Raw genomic sequence first — 16,923 nt, forward strand, 5'->3', positions numbered from 1 at the left:
AAACGGCGATGGAAACATCCCGGGCTGACGCTCGCAAAGCTGCGGTAAGTGTTCGACGTGATTGTAATACTCCTATCACTTCTACTCCGTGTGTTTCTATGCACAGAGCCCAGGCTTCAAGATCACGACGAGCCGAAATGAACTTCACTCCTGCACCTGCACACACACGGCGGAAGGCGAAATCCAGGACCGGAGCGATGACCTCTCCCCCACCGCCGTGACCGGTCTTCGAGATTTCTACGAGAAATCGCTTTGCCGCCCTCTGCGAGACGAAATCCAGCGCTGTGGTCATCGGAGACTCAATCGTCCGGAACGTACGCGCCTCCTTCAATGAAGGTAAGGTGCGCACTCACTGTTTTCCTGGCGCCCGTGTTCTCGATGTGTCTGCGCAGGTAACTGCGATTCTGAAGGAGGATGCAAGAGTAGGAGCCGTAGTTCTGCACGCGGGGGTGAATGATGTGAGAATGCGGCAGTCGGAGATCCTGAAGAGGGACTTCAGGAGTCTGGTCGATACTGTTCGCAACGCATCGCCCACGGCGAGGATCATCGTATCAGGGCCGCTTCCAACTTACCGACGAGGGAACGAAAAGTTCAGTAGACTATTTACGCTTAATAATTGGTTAATGTCATGGTGTATTGAACAGAAGCTGCTCTTTGTAAATAATTTTGATCTGTTCTGGGAGCGACCTAGGCTTTTCCGCCCCGACGGGCTGCACCCCAGCAGCATTGGAGCGGAAATTCTGTCTGACAACATCTCAAAGACGCTACGCACCATTTGACTAGTAAGTACAAATTTTAACTACAGTCTGTGTTCTTCTCACCCAACTGTTAAGAATGTTACTGCTTTCAAATGCATAGAGACTGTGTCTGTCCCCCGAATAATACAACCAAATAATAATTTATTTAAAAGTCAGAAAAAAAATCTTATCATGATTAAACCAAAAGACAATATATTTAATGAGCAAAACCAACGCCTAAAGTTTGGGCTACTTAATATTAGATCACTAAATCCAAAAGCAGTTATTGTAAATGAAGTGATCACAGACAACAGTTTTGATATACTTTGCCTCACTGAAACCTGGCTTAAGCCAAATGATTATTTTGGTCTAAATGAGTCTACTCCTCCAAGCTACGGTTATATTCATGAGCCACGTCCAGTTGGTCGAGGTGGTGGTGTCGCAACAATCTTTAGAGACTTTCTTACCGTTACTCGGAGAACAATGCATACATTTAAATCATTTGAAATGCTTGCGTTGAACATAACAGTTCCAAACAAAAGTAAAAAATCATTGGTCTCTCTTACATTGGTTACTGTGTATAGACCCCCTGGGCCTTACACTAATTTTCTGATAGAGTTCGCAGACTTCTTATCGGATCTATTGGTTAACGTCGATAAAGTACTGATTGTTGGAGATTTTAATATCCACGTAGACAGTGCTAACGATCCATTAGCTGTGGCGTTTAAAGAACTACTAGACTCTTGTGGTGTAACACAATACATCAATAGACCTACTCATCGCCTTAATCATACCCTAGACTTGATTATATCTCACGGAGCCGATCTAACCAATATCGATATTATACCTCAAAGCGACGATGTTTCCGATCACCATCTTATAACATGTACACTGCGCACTGCAGAAATCAGTTGTATATCTCGTTATCGACAAGGTAGAACAATCACCTCAACTACTAAAGATAGTTTCGTAAAGAACTTGCCAGATCTGACTTCTCTAATAACCTTTCCAACGAATATAAAATTGCTCGATGACATGACCAGCAACATGGGCACTATTTTCTCTAATACATTAGAAGCGGTCGCACCTATGAAGTCAAAACGGATAAATGAAAAGATCATAGCACCATGGTATAATAACACCACTCGCGCCCTAAAAAGAGAAACGCGTAAACTGGAGCGAAAATGGAAACAAACCCATTAGAGGTCTTTAAAATTGCATGGAAAGAGAGTACAAGCTGTTACAAAAAGGCACTAAAAGCAGCAAAAGCCGAGCACTTCCGTAACCTCATAGAAAATAACAAAAACAATCCAAGGTTTTTATTTAGTACAATTGCTAAATTAACAAACAAACAGACTCCACCTGACCTGGGTATTCCGCCGCACCTTGGTAGCAATGAATTCATGAATTTTTTTACCGAGAAAATCGAAATAATACGAGACAACATAGCTAAAACCAAACCTCCAAGTTTGTCGGAAGAATTAGTTTCAACCGTCACCCAAAAAGAAAAGCTAGAGTGTTTTTCTCCTATAAATCAGGAAGATTTAATTAAAATTATTGCAACATCCAAACCGACGACATGCTTATTAGACACCATTCCGCCTACTTTATTAAAAGAGTTACTACCTGCTGTAATTGAGCCCATTTGTAACATAATCAACTCGTCTATTAATCTAGGACATGTCCCAGGGCCCTTTAAGATGGCTGTAATTAAGCCTCTTATCAAAAAAACAAATTTAGACCCAAATGAACTTGGAAGCTATAGACCGATTTCAAATCTCCCGTACTTGTCTAAAATACTAGAAAAAGTAGTGTCAACTCAACTGTGTACCTTCCTACAAAATAATGACATGCACGAAAAGTTTCAGTCTGGCTTTAGACCGCATCACAGCACTGAAACTGCACTCGTTAGAATTACAAATGACCTTCTTATTGCTTCAGATAAAGGTAACGTCTCACTATTAGTCCTGCTTGACCTTAGTGCTGCTTTCGATACTGTAGACCATAAAATACTACTAGATCGTTTACACAGTTATATCTGTATTCAGGGACAGGCACTGCAATGGTTCAAATCTTACTTAACAGACCGATATCAATACGTCCATTTAAATGGGAAATCGTCAAATCTTACGCAAGTCAATTATGGATTACCTCAGGGATCGGTTTTAGGACCCTTGCTTTTCTCCATATACATGCTGCCCCTTGTCAACATTATTAGAAAACATGGAATTAGCTTCCACTGTTATGCAGATGATACTCAGCTATATATCTCATCAAGACCAGATGATTCCTTTAAGCTATCCAAACTGGCAGAGTGCATCGAGGACATAAAACATTGGATGACTAGTAATTTCCTCCTTTTAAACTCTAGCAAAACAGAAATATTACTTATAGCACCAAAATTAAGTAAACAGAATATCTCTGATTACAGCCTGCAAATTGAAAGCTGCACTGTTACTCCAACAAATACAGTTAAAGACCTAGGCGTTATATTAGACGGCAACCTGTCATTTAAAAATCACATCTCAAATATCACAAAAACAGCCTTCTTCCACCTTAGAAATGTTGCCAAATTACGAAATAGTTCATGTGTTGCAGATGCAGAAAATCTTATTCATGCATTTGTGACCTCACGGCTTGACTATTGTAATGCTCTACTTAGTGGTTGTCCTGTATCATCGATAAACAAACTACAGTTAGTTCAAAATGCAGCTGCCAGAGTTCTTACTAGGTCAAGAAAATACGATCACATAACCCCAGTTTTATCATCGCTTCACTGGCTACCCATTAAGTATCGCATTGATTTTAAAATTATTTTAATTACTTACAAAGCCCTGAACGGTTTAGCACCTACTTACTTAACCGAGCTTTTATCACGTTACAACCCATCACGCTCGCTGAGATCTCAAAACTTAGGACTTTTGACAACACCTAGAATAACAAAATCCACCAAAGGGGGACGAGCTTTCTCATACGTAGCACCTAAACTCTGGAATAGCCTTCCTGATACTATTCGAGGGTCAGACACACTCTCCCAATTTAAATCTAGATTAAAGACACATCTTTTCAGCCAAGCTTTCACTTAATGCATAGTTAATGAACAGCAGCTACGCTAATTATTCTCTTTATTCTCTTTCCGCCTCTGCCTCGGGATGCCCATCCCGAGGTAGGAAGAAGTTCCACCATGTCCAGACGACCGACAGATGCCCATCCCCAATCTGAGATTACACCAGATACAGCTGCAGACTGACTGACCATCCCAGCTCCATCTAAGGCAATTCCACCAGCTGCCAAGAGAAATATGACCATCGGACCATCCCAGCTCAGACCACTACATCCCCAACCAAGAGCAAAGACGGACTATTTGTCTTATTAATGCTGAAGTTACAATATTTGGTATTAAATGCTAAACCTAAACCACACGTCAGCAGTCTGAGTGCAGCTATGACACGTCAGAGGGGATCTGGCCCTCCCGGTTGAGCCTGGTTTCTCCCGAGGTTTTTTTCTCCATTAATCAATCATTGGAGTTTGGGTTCCTCGCCACAGCAGGACAGTGTTGGCCTGCTCACCGGGAGACTGCATTCATTCATTTATTTATTTAGAAATTAGATGTTATTTATTAGAATGAACTTACTCGTTGTATAAATACCATGCACTGTGCTGTGTTTTAACTTTTCTGTTTTTCCTGTTTGCCCCTGTAAAGCTGCTTTGAAACAATACACATTGTGAAAAGCGCTATATAAATAAACTTGAATTGAATTGAATTACCGAAGGGTGGAAGGATTTTTTTAATTATTTTTTTATTGCTTGCTCTTAACAAGTAGTATTTGAACCTAAGTATCATTTCATCATACGTATTACTTTATCCTAAAGCATTTTATAATTAACTGAATGCACACGCATTTATTATTCTATTTGAGCACTATTGATTTTATATTATAGAGATTACAATTTATATTAGTCTATAATTTCCTTTTTACGGATACCATTTTTTAGGACTGTGAGGCTTGTCAGCCTCAAAGGGGGGATTATATGGTGGTTTTTCTATTATAGTATCGAGTTTTCTTATATAAAATAATACATTTAGCTAGTTATAGGTTTCATGTATTCTTATGAAACAATATTGGGCCTCGTGTATAAGTATGAGCTCATGAACACCTGCATGAACAACAAGCATCTTATCTTAGCTGCATGTACACCACAAATAAGTTTTAATAAGGAAGTTTGGTTTGTCACACAGAGTCAAGGACGCTGGTATCTCTAAACAGTGAGCTCATTTTTTATAAAAACAAGTGTAAATCATGTATCGTCCGTAACCCCCGGAAAAGTGTCAAGATAAAGGGGCACTTGTTTTTGAGAGGCTCACGCTACGATTAAATCCTAATATGGTAGGCCGGAACTATGCGTGCAGAGAGACGGGCTAATGAAAAAGTGCTGTCATATGAAACCTGATTGGAAGAAGACGATGTCATGAACACATGATTGGTTTAAACTGTGATAACAACTTGAAAACAATGTATAAAAGATGGAGTCAGATATGTATTCGTTGGATCCCTTCAGATGAACTTCTGAATATCCCACTTTGCTTGCCCGGGCAAATAAAGTTTAAACTCTTGGCACCTGGAACCCTTGTCTCTGAGATTTCTTTCTGCGATGGAAGGCCGATTCGCCACAACACTTTCAAAATAAAAAATCTGTCATCCTCTTGTCATTTCAAACCTGTATGCCTTTCTTCCCTCCACAGAACACAAAAGAAGATATTTTGAAGAATGTCGTTAACAGCTCCTCATTCACTTGCATTCGTTACAATAGAAGTTTATGGGTGAGTGTGCTGTTCTGTTAACAACCTGTTTCAAAATATCTTCTTTTGTGTTCTGAGAAGAAGTCATATAGGTTTGAAATGACAAGAGGGATGACATGATGACAGATGTTTCATTTTGAAGGTGAACTACTCCTTTAAGTTTTTAAGGCTTTGGTTTGTTTTTCATTTAAATATGTTGAAATGGTTACATTGTTGCTTAATACTGTTTGTTTTTCATTTCTACCTAATGTGGTTTGAAGAAGCAATGGTTATATTGTTTCTATAGATTAAAATTGGTTAAAGCATCCAAAATGTCATGGAAAAGCACAGTGTTCACCAATAGGTCATTTGTTTAAGTTGTGTGATCTTATTGTTTAAGTGTAACCAGATTTTCATATGTTGTTTTGATATTGAAATATTTTTATTGTTTTCTCTTTTTAATGTACCATGCCATCTGCTTCAGGATTTAGTAAACCATACTGTACCATGTGTTGACACAATAAACACAGGTCTTCTTGGTGTTATTATGTGTTGTTAATGTCTGTACAGCAAGCATATACGTTTTATAGATCAGTCTTCACAAACGATGACTAGTTTCAACTTTAGATTGGGTACTGCAAGAACATTAACTTATAATTAACAATGATTTGTCTAAATATTATATGTTTACACACCACAATAACCAAATGTGTAACCTAAACAGCTTGGTTGTGACTTAATAAACAATTTGTTAACATGAAGTCACAGGGCAGATCTTGATATAGTCACGAAATGTAATCCATTGGTGGAAACAAAATTCCCTCTTTTTTCGTGTCACTCATCAAGAACTTCTATCAAATGTATTTGATGTCAAAGACTTTCTTGACCTCCACCACGAGCATAACCCCAATCAAAGTTGTATAATGCCAGTAAAATAAAATAAGCTCATTAAAGAGGTTTTGATCATACATGTATTTAAAAAACGTAAAGCGAACTTGCAATTGTTGATCTGGTTGTACACATGACAGCTGTGGTCCAGTCGTGAGGTGCACGCTCCGAGCGCTGTAGATATGACAGCTTCAATCACGCGCTGCGCTTCAAAGCCAATAGTCGCGAGGGAGGTCATCGGGAATTCCCGGTGCTTCCAGTTGCCAGTGAATATGAAATACTGCCTGAATCATTATCCCACCGAACAGAACAGCCCGGATTGAAAAAAAACTTTCCTTCTACTCTTCATACAGAAGACGCGCGTTCAATCAGTTGCTGTTGGGACATAATTCTCAGTCGTTTGTGTGAAGCACCAGACACGTGTGAAACTCACTGTCAGAGCAGTAACGCAGGTTATATACTCTGCTCAAAGCAGACACCTTACATTAACATTATTTACATTCAACTCCTACTTCACAAACAAAAAATAAATCAACAAAAATTTTATTAAATTTTTTTAAATTATTATTCATCTTTTTAATATCTCCCTTGCCGCGGGGCTCGCTAGAGGGCGGAGCCTAATGCGGTCGCACAAGTTGCTCCGCCCAAGAGACGTCTCTAGCGGTGTCATATAGAACTATACGTTTAAATTTGTTTAAATTTAACAAGTTGCTCCGCCTAAGAGACGTCTCTAGCGGTGTCATATAGAACTATACGTTTAAATTTTTTTAAATTATTATTCATCTTTTTAATATCTCCCTTGCCGCGGGGCTCGCTAGAGGGCGGAGCCTAATGCAGTCGCACAAGTTGCTCCGCCTAAGAGACATCTCTAGCGGTGTCATATAGAACTATACGAGACTGCGTTAATTAGAGACAAACACATTTATAACAGTATATAAATGATAAAATACATATTCCGCCTTATTCTCTGATAAAAATTGGGGGGATAGATTACATGTAGTATTTCTGTCAACATTACCCATGATCCTCAGCCTCCGGAGCCAGGCCGCGCTCGAAGCACTGTCCAGGTAAGTCACGAGCTAGTTATGATCACGTTTTGTTTAAATGTTGTAATTGATGCCTTTCTTTGCCATTTAACTCAAATGCTTAAAATGCTTGAGCAACAATTTATACCCAACCTTTAGTTTGCTCCTTATTATCGAATAATAATACAATAACAAGAAATTAGGCTTGCTGAACGGGGCTAGCTAACTTCAATATAAGCTAACTCGATTTATAGAAATAAATTCAAGGCACTCCTCCCGTTCCAAAAAAAGATTAAAGTCTTTTATTCACTTCTTTGCCATCATCACTATTAAACATAACTAAAACACTGCACACTGATGCACTTGGGCCTTCAGCCATCCTAAGCCTGTGCAATAATAAACATGTGTAACTGTTCATATATAATTAGTCTGTGAAGTTGCCTGCCTGTGACTAACTCTCACAACCTCTCTTTATACAGTCTGTTTGTGTCTGTCTGTGTCTGTCTGTTCTTTAGTGTCTGTCTGTGTCTGTCTGTTCTTTAGTGTCTGTCTGTTTGTGTCTGTCTGTTCTTTAGTGTCTGTCTGTTTGTGTCTGTCTGTTCTTTAGTGTCTGTCTGTTTGTGTCTGTCTGTTCTTTAGTGTCTGTCTGTCTGTGTCTGTCTGTTCTTTAGTGTCTGTCTGTTTGTGTCTGTCTGTTCTTTAGTGTCTGTCTGTTCTTTAGTGTCTGTCTGTTCTTTAGTGTCTGTCTGTTCTTTAGTGTCTGTCTGTTCTTTAGTGTCTGTCTGTTTGTGTCTGTCTGTTCTTTAGTGTCTGTCTGTTCTTTAGTGTCTGTCTGTTCTTTAGTGTCTGTCTGTTCTTTAATGTCTGTCTGTGTCTGTCTGTTCTTTAGTGTCTGTCTGTTTGTGTCTGTCTGTTCTTTTGTGTCTGTCTGTTCTTTAGTGTCTGTCTGTTCTTTAGTGTCTGTCTGTTCTTTAGTGTCTGTCTGTGTCTGTCTGTTCTTTAGTGTCTGTCTGTTCTTTAGTGTCTGTCTGTGTCTGTCTGTTCTTTAGTGTCTGTCTGTTCTTTAGTGTCTGTCTGTGTCTGTCTGTTCTTTAGTGTCTGTTTGTTTGTGTCTGTCTGTTCTTTAGTGTCTGTCTGTGTCTGTCTGTTCTCTAGTGTCTGTCAGTCTGTGTCTGTCTGTTCTTTAGTGTCTGTCTGTGTCTGTCTGTTCTTTAGTGTCTGTCTGTGTCTGTCTGTTCTTTAGTGTCTGTCTGTGTCTGTCTGTTCTTTAGTGTCTGTTTGTTTGTGTCTGTCTGTTCTTTAGTGTCTGTCTGTGTCTGTCTGTTCTCTAGTGTCTGTCTGTGTCTGTCTGTTCTTTAGTGTCTGTCTGTTTGTGTCTGTCTGTCTGTTTGTTTCTGTCTGTGTCTGTCTGTTCTTTAGTGTCTGTCTGTTCTTTAGTGTCTGTCTGTCTGTTTGTGTCTGTCTGTCTGTCTGTGTCTGTCTGTTCTTTAGTGTCTGTCTGTCTGTCTGTTAGTGTCTGTTAGTGTCTGTTTGTGTCTGTCTGTCTGTCTGTTTGTGTCTGTCTGTCTGTCTGTGTCTGTCTGTCTGTTTCTGTCTGTCTGTCTGTCTGTTTGTGTCTGTCTATTTGTGTCTGTCTGTGTCTGTCTGTCTGTCTGTGTCTGTCTGTTTGTTTGTGTCTGTCTGTCTGTTTGTGTCTGTCTGTTTCTGTCTGTCTGTCTGTCTGTTTGTGTCTGTCTGTGTCTGTCTGTCTGTCTTTCTTTTTGTATGTCTGTCTGTTAGTGTCTGTCTGTTTGTGTCTGTCTGTTCTTTAGTGTCTGTCTGTCTGTTAGTGTCTGTTTGTGTGTGTCTGTCTGTCTGTCTGTCTGTCTGTCTGTCTGTCTGTCTGTCTGTTTGTGTCTGTCTGTCTGTTAGTTAGTGTCTGTCTGTTCTTTAGTGTCTGTCTGTTCTTTAGTGTCTGTCTGTTAGTGTCTGTCTGTCTGTCTGTCTGTTAGTGTCTGTCTGTCTGTTAGTGTCTGTCTGTCTGTTAGTGTCTGTCTGTTCTTTAGTGTCTGTCTGTTAGTGTCTGTCTGTCTGTCTGTCTGTTAGTGTCTGTCTGTCTGTTTGTGTCTGTCTGTCTGTCTGTTAGTGTCTGTCTGTCTGTCTGTCTGTCTGTTTGTGTCTGTCTGTCTGTTAGTGTCTGTCTGTCTGTTAGTGTCTGTCTGTCTGTCTGTCTGTATCTGTTTGCGTTGTAATGGCCTCCAAACATGCAGATGTTCAAGTGTTCAAACTCATAACATTAGCTTTATTAAAAATGAGCTCACTGTTTAGAGATAACCAGTGTTCTTGAATCTATGGGACAAACCAAACTTCCTTATTAAAACGTATGTTTGGTATACGTGCAAATAAGATAAGATATTTGTTGTTCATGCAGGTGTTCAAGAGCTCAGGCTTATACATGAGGTCCATGCCCAATATTATTTCAGAAGAATATATGAAACCTATAACTAACTAAATGTATTTTTCTATATAGGAAAACTCAATACTATAATAGAAAAACCACCATAAGTCAGAGTAATTTGGTGGCAAATGCGGCCTTATTTCTCAATGGTGTGACTAAAAATAATCAGAGGTCGCACCGGTGTGATCAGCCGTTCGAGGGAGAAAGAAGTCTGCACAACTCTGAAAGTCTCTCTGTTATTCAACAACAGACACACATCAGGCTCATATCATGGTCTAAAACAGTCAGAGATAGTTATGGTCGGTCCCTCTGATTGGCTGTGGTCCAGATATTTCTGTACGTTTGTGTACCAGAGGTCGCGTTAACCCAAAATTCTCTGTCATTGACCGAATTTTTTACCAGTGACGGAAAAATCTGAAGGCCGTCCATAATATGTCGGATCACAATGAGGGCTATTTGTAAATCCCTGTTTCCATTCAGTGTGATATGCTCGCGAAGCAACCTGCGTGTTTTCACATGTTATTGTTACTGACTAGACATATGTGATGCGATCTGGGACAACCCGTCGGATGTCGCACTGGGACGCGGGAAAGACAGTTCACCTAACAAAGTAAACCACATAACATGAAGAATAAATGGGTCTCAATGCACATATCCCACCAGTCCTGTTTAAACTATGGTATGCAAAGTTGTTTTATACATGTTTTCGTGAGATGACAGAGCTCCCAGCCTACAGCACCAGGAGTTATCCCCGCTCCGCTGCTCACGCGAGTCAGACCGCGATCGCAAAACATACAAGAGATGATCAAAAGTCCAGACACTGCAGATGATAAACAACATAAAACTTGCTTCACTGCTTATTAGTTGTTGTCCGTATTGTTTGTAAGTGTCCTTGTGTAGTGATAAAGGCAGAGCTCTCGTTCTTTAAGTGTGACCTGCACCATTTTCCTTACTTACGTTTTATTCAAACGGTTTTGTACAGTATTTTTATAGACTTCAACACTAGGAAATGTTTTTTTTATTAAATTGTTATTAGAGTAAGTCTCTTACCACTGTAAAGTGACTTTTACTTGTGATACTGGACTGTTGTGCTTTTATTTTCATCACTGAACTTTAAACAAGTTTTTCTCCAAATTCCGTTCCAGAACATCATAGCTCTTCAGCCGACATCAGCCATAACTTACATAATTTTACATACACAGGATTTGAGCAAAATACAAACTGATTTTGAAAGGTCTTGAATATGATATCAAAAACTGTAAAAGGCCTATATAAATATGCACCATGTGTTGGGTTTTCCCAGATCTAATCACATGTGAACATGAGTGCAGCTGTCAGACAGAGAGGTGAGCAGCCATCAGTTAGACAGAGTGGTTGTAGCAGCAGATGATGAGAGAAGATGAAAAGAACGATTGACCACTTTTTCGTGAATAATCTTAAGTAAAGCCCTGATCCGTCCAAAAATCATAAGCAATGCTCTGACACGGAGCCGTCAACCTCCCAATTTATGTCAAGCCCTGGTCCATTTATCTTGTTTAAATTTCAGTTCAGTGAAGCACTTTGAGCACCAACACTTTTTCAGTAAGTTACCCTTCTTGTAGATTTGTGCTTCAAATAAAGAACTTTGTGTTGACCAGATTGTTAGTTAATTTTTTACAAGTAAATCCTATATGGACAAAAAAAAGTTAACTGGTCAAACCAGTTAAATGCGATGCGGTCGAAAATTTGGGAACACCTACCTTTTGTGCTGGTGCACCTTAGAACTTTTCTTAGGCGCACCAGTGCAACCAGTGCAAAAAGTTAGTATAGAGCCCTGTTGCATGATGCATTATCATCCTATAATGCTCTGTGGCATGTGTAACTGAGGGAATATATTTTTGAGTTACAGAGACTTATGTATGATAGACCCTAAGCTCTATCATACACTCGACACAGGTGTTTTTTGTTAGTTTCAGCTCTTAAAGGGAAAGGGAGGTGAGAGTCTGATTGGTTTACTGCACGTTTTGCCCAAAACACACTTATGACTTATTAAGAGAACAGGGACAAGCCTTTTAGACCTTTTGTCCCATCCTTAAAATAGCAAAAATGGATTTGGGCCCCCTAAGTTCACTTGTGCTTCATATCATGTGTTTATATAGTTAAAATAGGGTGCTTGGAGAATCTTTGGCAAAGTTCAGTTTAGCCATTCAACACCTTACTAACATACTATGTTGTGTTTGCCTCTCACTTATCACCTGTCGTTTTGCTCCAGTACCTTTAACAACATCAATCTTACAAGAGATACTCCCTCCAACACACAGAGAGCAGCTGTGGAGGGGAAACATGCACGCTCTGTAGGAGACCCTCCACAGACCTCTAAAAGGGACTTTTAGGACATGACAAGCCCAGGAGGAGACAAGGAGGGCGACGCCAAGCTTCAGCTACTGGTTATATCTGAATTATTTTGGATTTGTCATTGTAGGAATTTCCTGTGTAAATGTTGGACTAAATCAAATAAGAAGACTGTTATTGATGTTTGAGAGTTTAAAATATTCCAATATCTAAAAAAGTGAGAAGAACACATCACCAAGAACATAAGAGAAATATGTCTGAATTGTTCAGTTTTGGGAAAAAAACAAACATGCAGTGATAGATTAACATGTTTTTATTCTTCTTTGTGCTGTTTTTCAGTCAGTTTTTCATGAATGCTCTCTTCCATCAGTGCAGAGGTTCCACTTACTGTTCCCTCAGCAGAGCTAAATCCTCAAGAGCAATTTGCTAAATCAAAGTGATGAATTTAAGTTTACATTGACGAGTTATTACTGCAATCTGCGTTTGTACTGTTGTACAGCAGGTGGCGCTGTTACACACCTTTGGAAAAAGAACAGAATCCCAGAACACAGAACGTATATATCTGATCTGTTTTTAATGATTGTTCTGAGTGTAATCTGGACCGGATCTTTGACAAGAAATATAATTATCGCAGCTGTTTAATCAAAGTGATGCATTTTTGAAGAAATCTACCCACATCAAAGGGCTGATAAAAAGAACAACCGAAGATGGAAGAATACGGTTTATTTAGTTTAAAAGCAGAGACTCTGTTCTTTCATTTGACATATTGTTTGACCATATATTTGCTACAGAAAATGTACTGTGAGCCATTTAAGTTTGGTGAAAATGTTAAAAACCGCTGGTGCAGGCAGACAACTTAAAAAAAAGGCTTGGGGGAAAGAGTTAAAGAATAACCCCTTAGACAAAACTGACAGTGCTGTAAATGGATTAAGAACACAGTTTGAAATGGTGTTTATTCTAAATATCGATCAATTAACTTGTTATTGGTCCTCATCTAAGTTGTCCCTTACAGCTTTATTTCATATCTTCTTTACAGAATAAAATATGGAGGGGCTCTCTTGATATTTTGACATCTTATCCTGCTGCTGAGCCTCAGAAAAGCTCTGAATCATCATCATGGTCTTCGCGGCAGCAGAAAGCCTCCGAGCGCTGGAAAGAAGCAAGACCATACCACCTTAAATGCCTTAATGCAAAAGAGGATGTTGGTCAGCCATTGTGTTGGCTTGGCTATTAGCCTCCTGCTATAAGGTTGGTTTTAATGTTTAGTGCCCTGCTTTAGGCTAATTTGCATGTGTTTTGGGGGACACCCAGATGAAAACAACATTTATGAGAAAAGTAAATCTACAAACTTCTTTCTGTAAGGTGACGGTGCTAAAAACTGAGCCACTATTCAGTCCAATACAGTTAAATCTAACCTAGTATCTAACCAAATTTAGAAAAGCTTTAATTGAGTGTGTTAAAGTGTTTTCACGACACGTCATCAATCCTGAAGTCGGCCATGTTGGATGCACTCTGACATTAACAATAGTATGGATTGCACTGTGAATACTCAACACACTGTCTACTGATATATTATTGTAGCTCCAGCTACCTCTTCAGTTAGTTTATTAAAGAAACATATGAATCAGATGCTAGATATCTAGTTGTCTTACTTTGTCTTTTGTCAAGGTACTTCATTCTCAGTGAATACGATTGAAGGATGGTCTGGAAGGATTCTTTGAGCCCACTGTACTTGTATGGCTGGCCTGGGGGAGACGTGCACACATGTCGCTGCTTTGTTTTTTCTGAATGAAGCAACAGTGAAGTTGATGGACTCAAAGACAGTGACGCAGGAAAAGACGCATTGGATCTTACCTACTGGAATGTCAAAAGTGGAGTACAAGGAATGTCGAGAGATTGCCTGTTTTGCAGCAAAGAAATATAAAGTAAAGTAGCTGCTAGAGTGAATGATCTGGTTATGTGCAGTCATTTGAAAAAGAAAGTAACAGTTCTACTGTTAAAAAAAGAAAGCAGAACACCAGTGATGAATTGTCATCATTATTTAACACTCTCAGCACAATTGGCTCAAACTCTGCAATTTATCCCTGATTGAGCCTTATTCAGACCACTTTATTCCCAAACCAATGAGTGAAAACTTTCCTCTGGTGTTGACTGAACTGCGGCATGAGGGGACACTTCACACGGACTACAGTGATGTATTGTCCATTTGTAATCATTGAAAGATTTCAGTATCTGAAGAGCAATAGCTATAAGGGATCAAGCTTCTTCTAAACTGGTTTCAGTGTCGTGCTGGTCGAATCACAGCATCTAAAATGAAAAGTGTATGTTGTACTGATCCCAATCCACCAGCTCAGAGCTTGATCAACAGTGTACGCTATCCCCAATCATACACATTTACAGATGAACACAAGAAATCTTATGAAAATGTGAAAGTGGACAAGACAGGTTTTTTCATTAATCCATGTGTGCCATTCTTAGGTGCTTCCCCAGATTGGCTGTTTTTTTTGTGGCGTCAGTGTCACTGAAATTAAATGTCCATTCTGTGTCAAATCTGACAAGTGAGACAGACTTACGGGATTTTACTTGGAGGAGGATGATGAAGGGTAACTGATACTAAACAGAAACCACCAGTCTTACTACCAAGCCCAAACGCAGCTCGGTGTGTGCGAATTGGAGTCTGCTTATTTTGTTGTTTGGACAGAGAAAGACTAGCATGTTGAACACATTTTGTTTAATGATGAGTTCTGTGACATCTGTAATAAAAGAAAGCACATTTTTGACACCACCCTTATGCCTGAACTAGTTTCTGACAAAGGTGCAAGTGGCAGTGGAAAGAAAAAAGCTGGTGTTACTGTGGCCAGGTTGAGTTTGGTCAGAGGAGTTTGTGTCACAATGCAAAGTGATATTCAAAGGTTTCATTATTCATGCTTTAATGTTGTTATTGCTCAGAAAGGAAAATGGTACTGTTCAAACTGTTGTAAGCTACCTCAGTTTCTTCCAAAAAGGTTAAGGAAAGGTATCAAGCACTAAAAACAACAGTTATGTCATATGCAGTTATCTGTTCTGTAGCTTGCATGTTCATGTATATCTGTGATGTACATCTGTGTAATGTGTAAACGTTTCCCTAAATACACATTTTTAATTAGGCTGTAATATTACTTTTAATATTTCATTTATTACATTTTGTAATGTAATGTGTGTAATTTGGCCATTATTTTGCTAGTTTTATTTCAGAATTTTGTAATTAACATTGTTTGTACATCATACTACAAGTAAAAGGTTGTGACATACCCAGCTGTTCTGTTGTTCTTTACATATTTATTTACAAATTGATTATTTTTACCAACAAGCAGCTTCATTCAAAATCAACAGCTGATGGACAAAGGTTCACCAGAGCACAAAAGACAGATCCAAGTACAAAATTATCATCTTATCTTAACAAGAAATCATTTGGTGTAAGATGACCATGTATGTTTCTGCTCTGGCTATAAGGTTGGATGGACGATCAATAAACACCTCCAAGCAATAACAGCAACATATTTTTTATCAAAATGTTTTCGGATTTGCATCGGCATAGTTTTTACCAACTGTTCTCTTTCAGGCCATTTAACAAGTGGTTTCATCCATATAAACATTGACACATTGAACGCATAAGACAGGAAGGTTGTAGAAGCATTAAGTTTTAGTCTTTTTAATGTAAGCATTAGCACTTGGAATGCATTAAGTGACTTCTTCACAGAGAGCTGGAGATGAAGGTATGTAAACATTGCTAACAAAATCTGATATTTAGGCAGACCAATGAATAATAAAACCTTTTCATCTTTACCCTCAAATTCACTCATTTGCACATCATATGAAGAGGACAATATTTGCAACTGAATGTTTTCGTTCTCAGATTTTGAAGTTCACTGGTCATAGAATCAATAATGTCACCAGTCACTGCAGATATTATCGCTGATATAGTCACTTGATGCTCAATCATAATCATCTGCTGTGTCCATAAGAAGCAAAGAATGGGCAGAAGCATCCTTGTGTTTCTGCTGGGCTCAATTCACACGCCGTTTGTAACTTGATGTCAATGAGTCCTTCCTCTCATATTAAGGCATGGCCCCCAATCTGGATCATCCTTTTTGTGCAGGTCAGATATTTGACCTATAATACAATAATAATAAATGTAGCTTCCTTTTCTAAATTTCAATAACATTTTAAAGAAAATATTTATGTCTTGCACTACTAGAGTAGTTTCTGAAATGAAATTATAATTAAATTTAAAGACAAGTATTTAACAAACAGCAACGAAATATTAACATGAGTGTAACGTATACTACATTACAAAATTAGTTAATAAATTAGTCCAATTATTCCCGTACCTGACAGGAAATGAGAAGACCAAACACGAATGTTGTCAAGATTCTTACCCTGAAAATCCTGGTACAGTCTGGTAATCCACAAATGCATTCTTTCCTCTGACAGTTTGTTGCTCTTTTCTCCTTTATTGGTAATAACTTTTACGACCGAGTCACATTCCGTTCACTCGCAATGTTTATGTCCGAGCGTCCACAAAATGGCCGACTTCCGGGTTGATGACGCGTCGTGAAAACACTCTATTGTCCAATCACGTGTTTACTGGATGAGCAGCTTTTATTGGTTAATTCAAATATACACTTTAGATGACACGAGCGTCCATATGACGTCACAAAGACTCTGACGGTTTATAGACGCTGA

The 16,923-nt window shown here is 38.9% G+C and overlaps 2 long non-coding RNA genes across 2 annotated transcripts; one reads left to right on the forward strand and one right to left on the reverse strand.

The window, feature by feature from the left end:
- The first annotated feature begins 11,102 nt into the window (after nt 1-11,102).
- LOC130413187 (uncharacterized) lies at nt 11,103-15,488 on the forward strand. The gene is made up of 2 exons (XR_008905461.1): nt 11,103-13,446; nt 13,867-15,488. It is a non-coding gene; the product is annotated as an uncharacterized LOC130413187 (long non-coding RNA).
- Nucleotides 15,489-15,873: 385 nt separating this feature from the next.
- LOC130413186 (uncharacterized) lies at nt 15,874-16,770 on the reverse strand. Its single transcript, XR_008905460.1, has 2 exons — nt 16,617-16,770; nt 15,874-16,350 (listed from the first exon to the last, which is right to left on the reverse strand). It is a non-coding gene; the product is annotated as an uncharacterized LOC130413186 (long non-coding RNA).
- Between the last annotated feature and the right edge of the window lie 153 nt (nt 16,771-16,923).

This window comes from Triplophysa dalaica, chromosome 23, assembly GCF_015846415.1.
Source record: "Triplophysa dalaica isolate WHDGS20190420 chromosome 23, ASM1584641v1, whole genome shotgun sequence".
Lineage (NCBI taxonomy): Eukaryota > Metazoa > Chordata > Actinopteri > Cypriniformes > Nemacheilidae > Triplophysa > Triplophysa dalaica.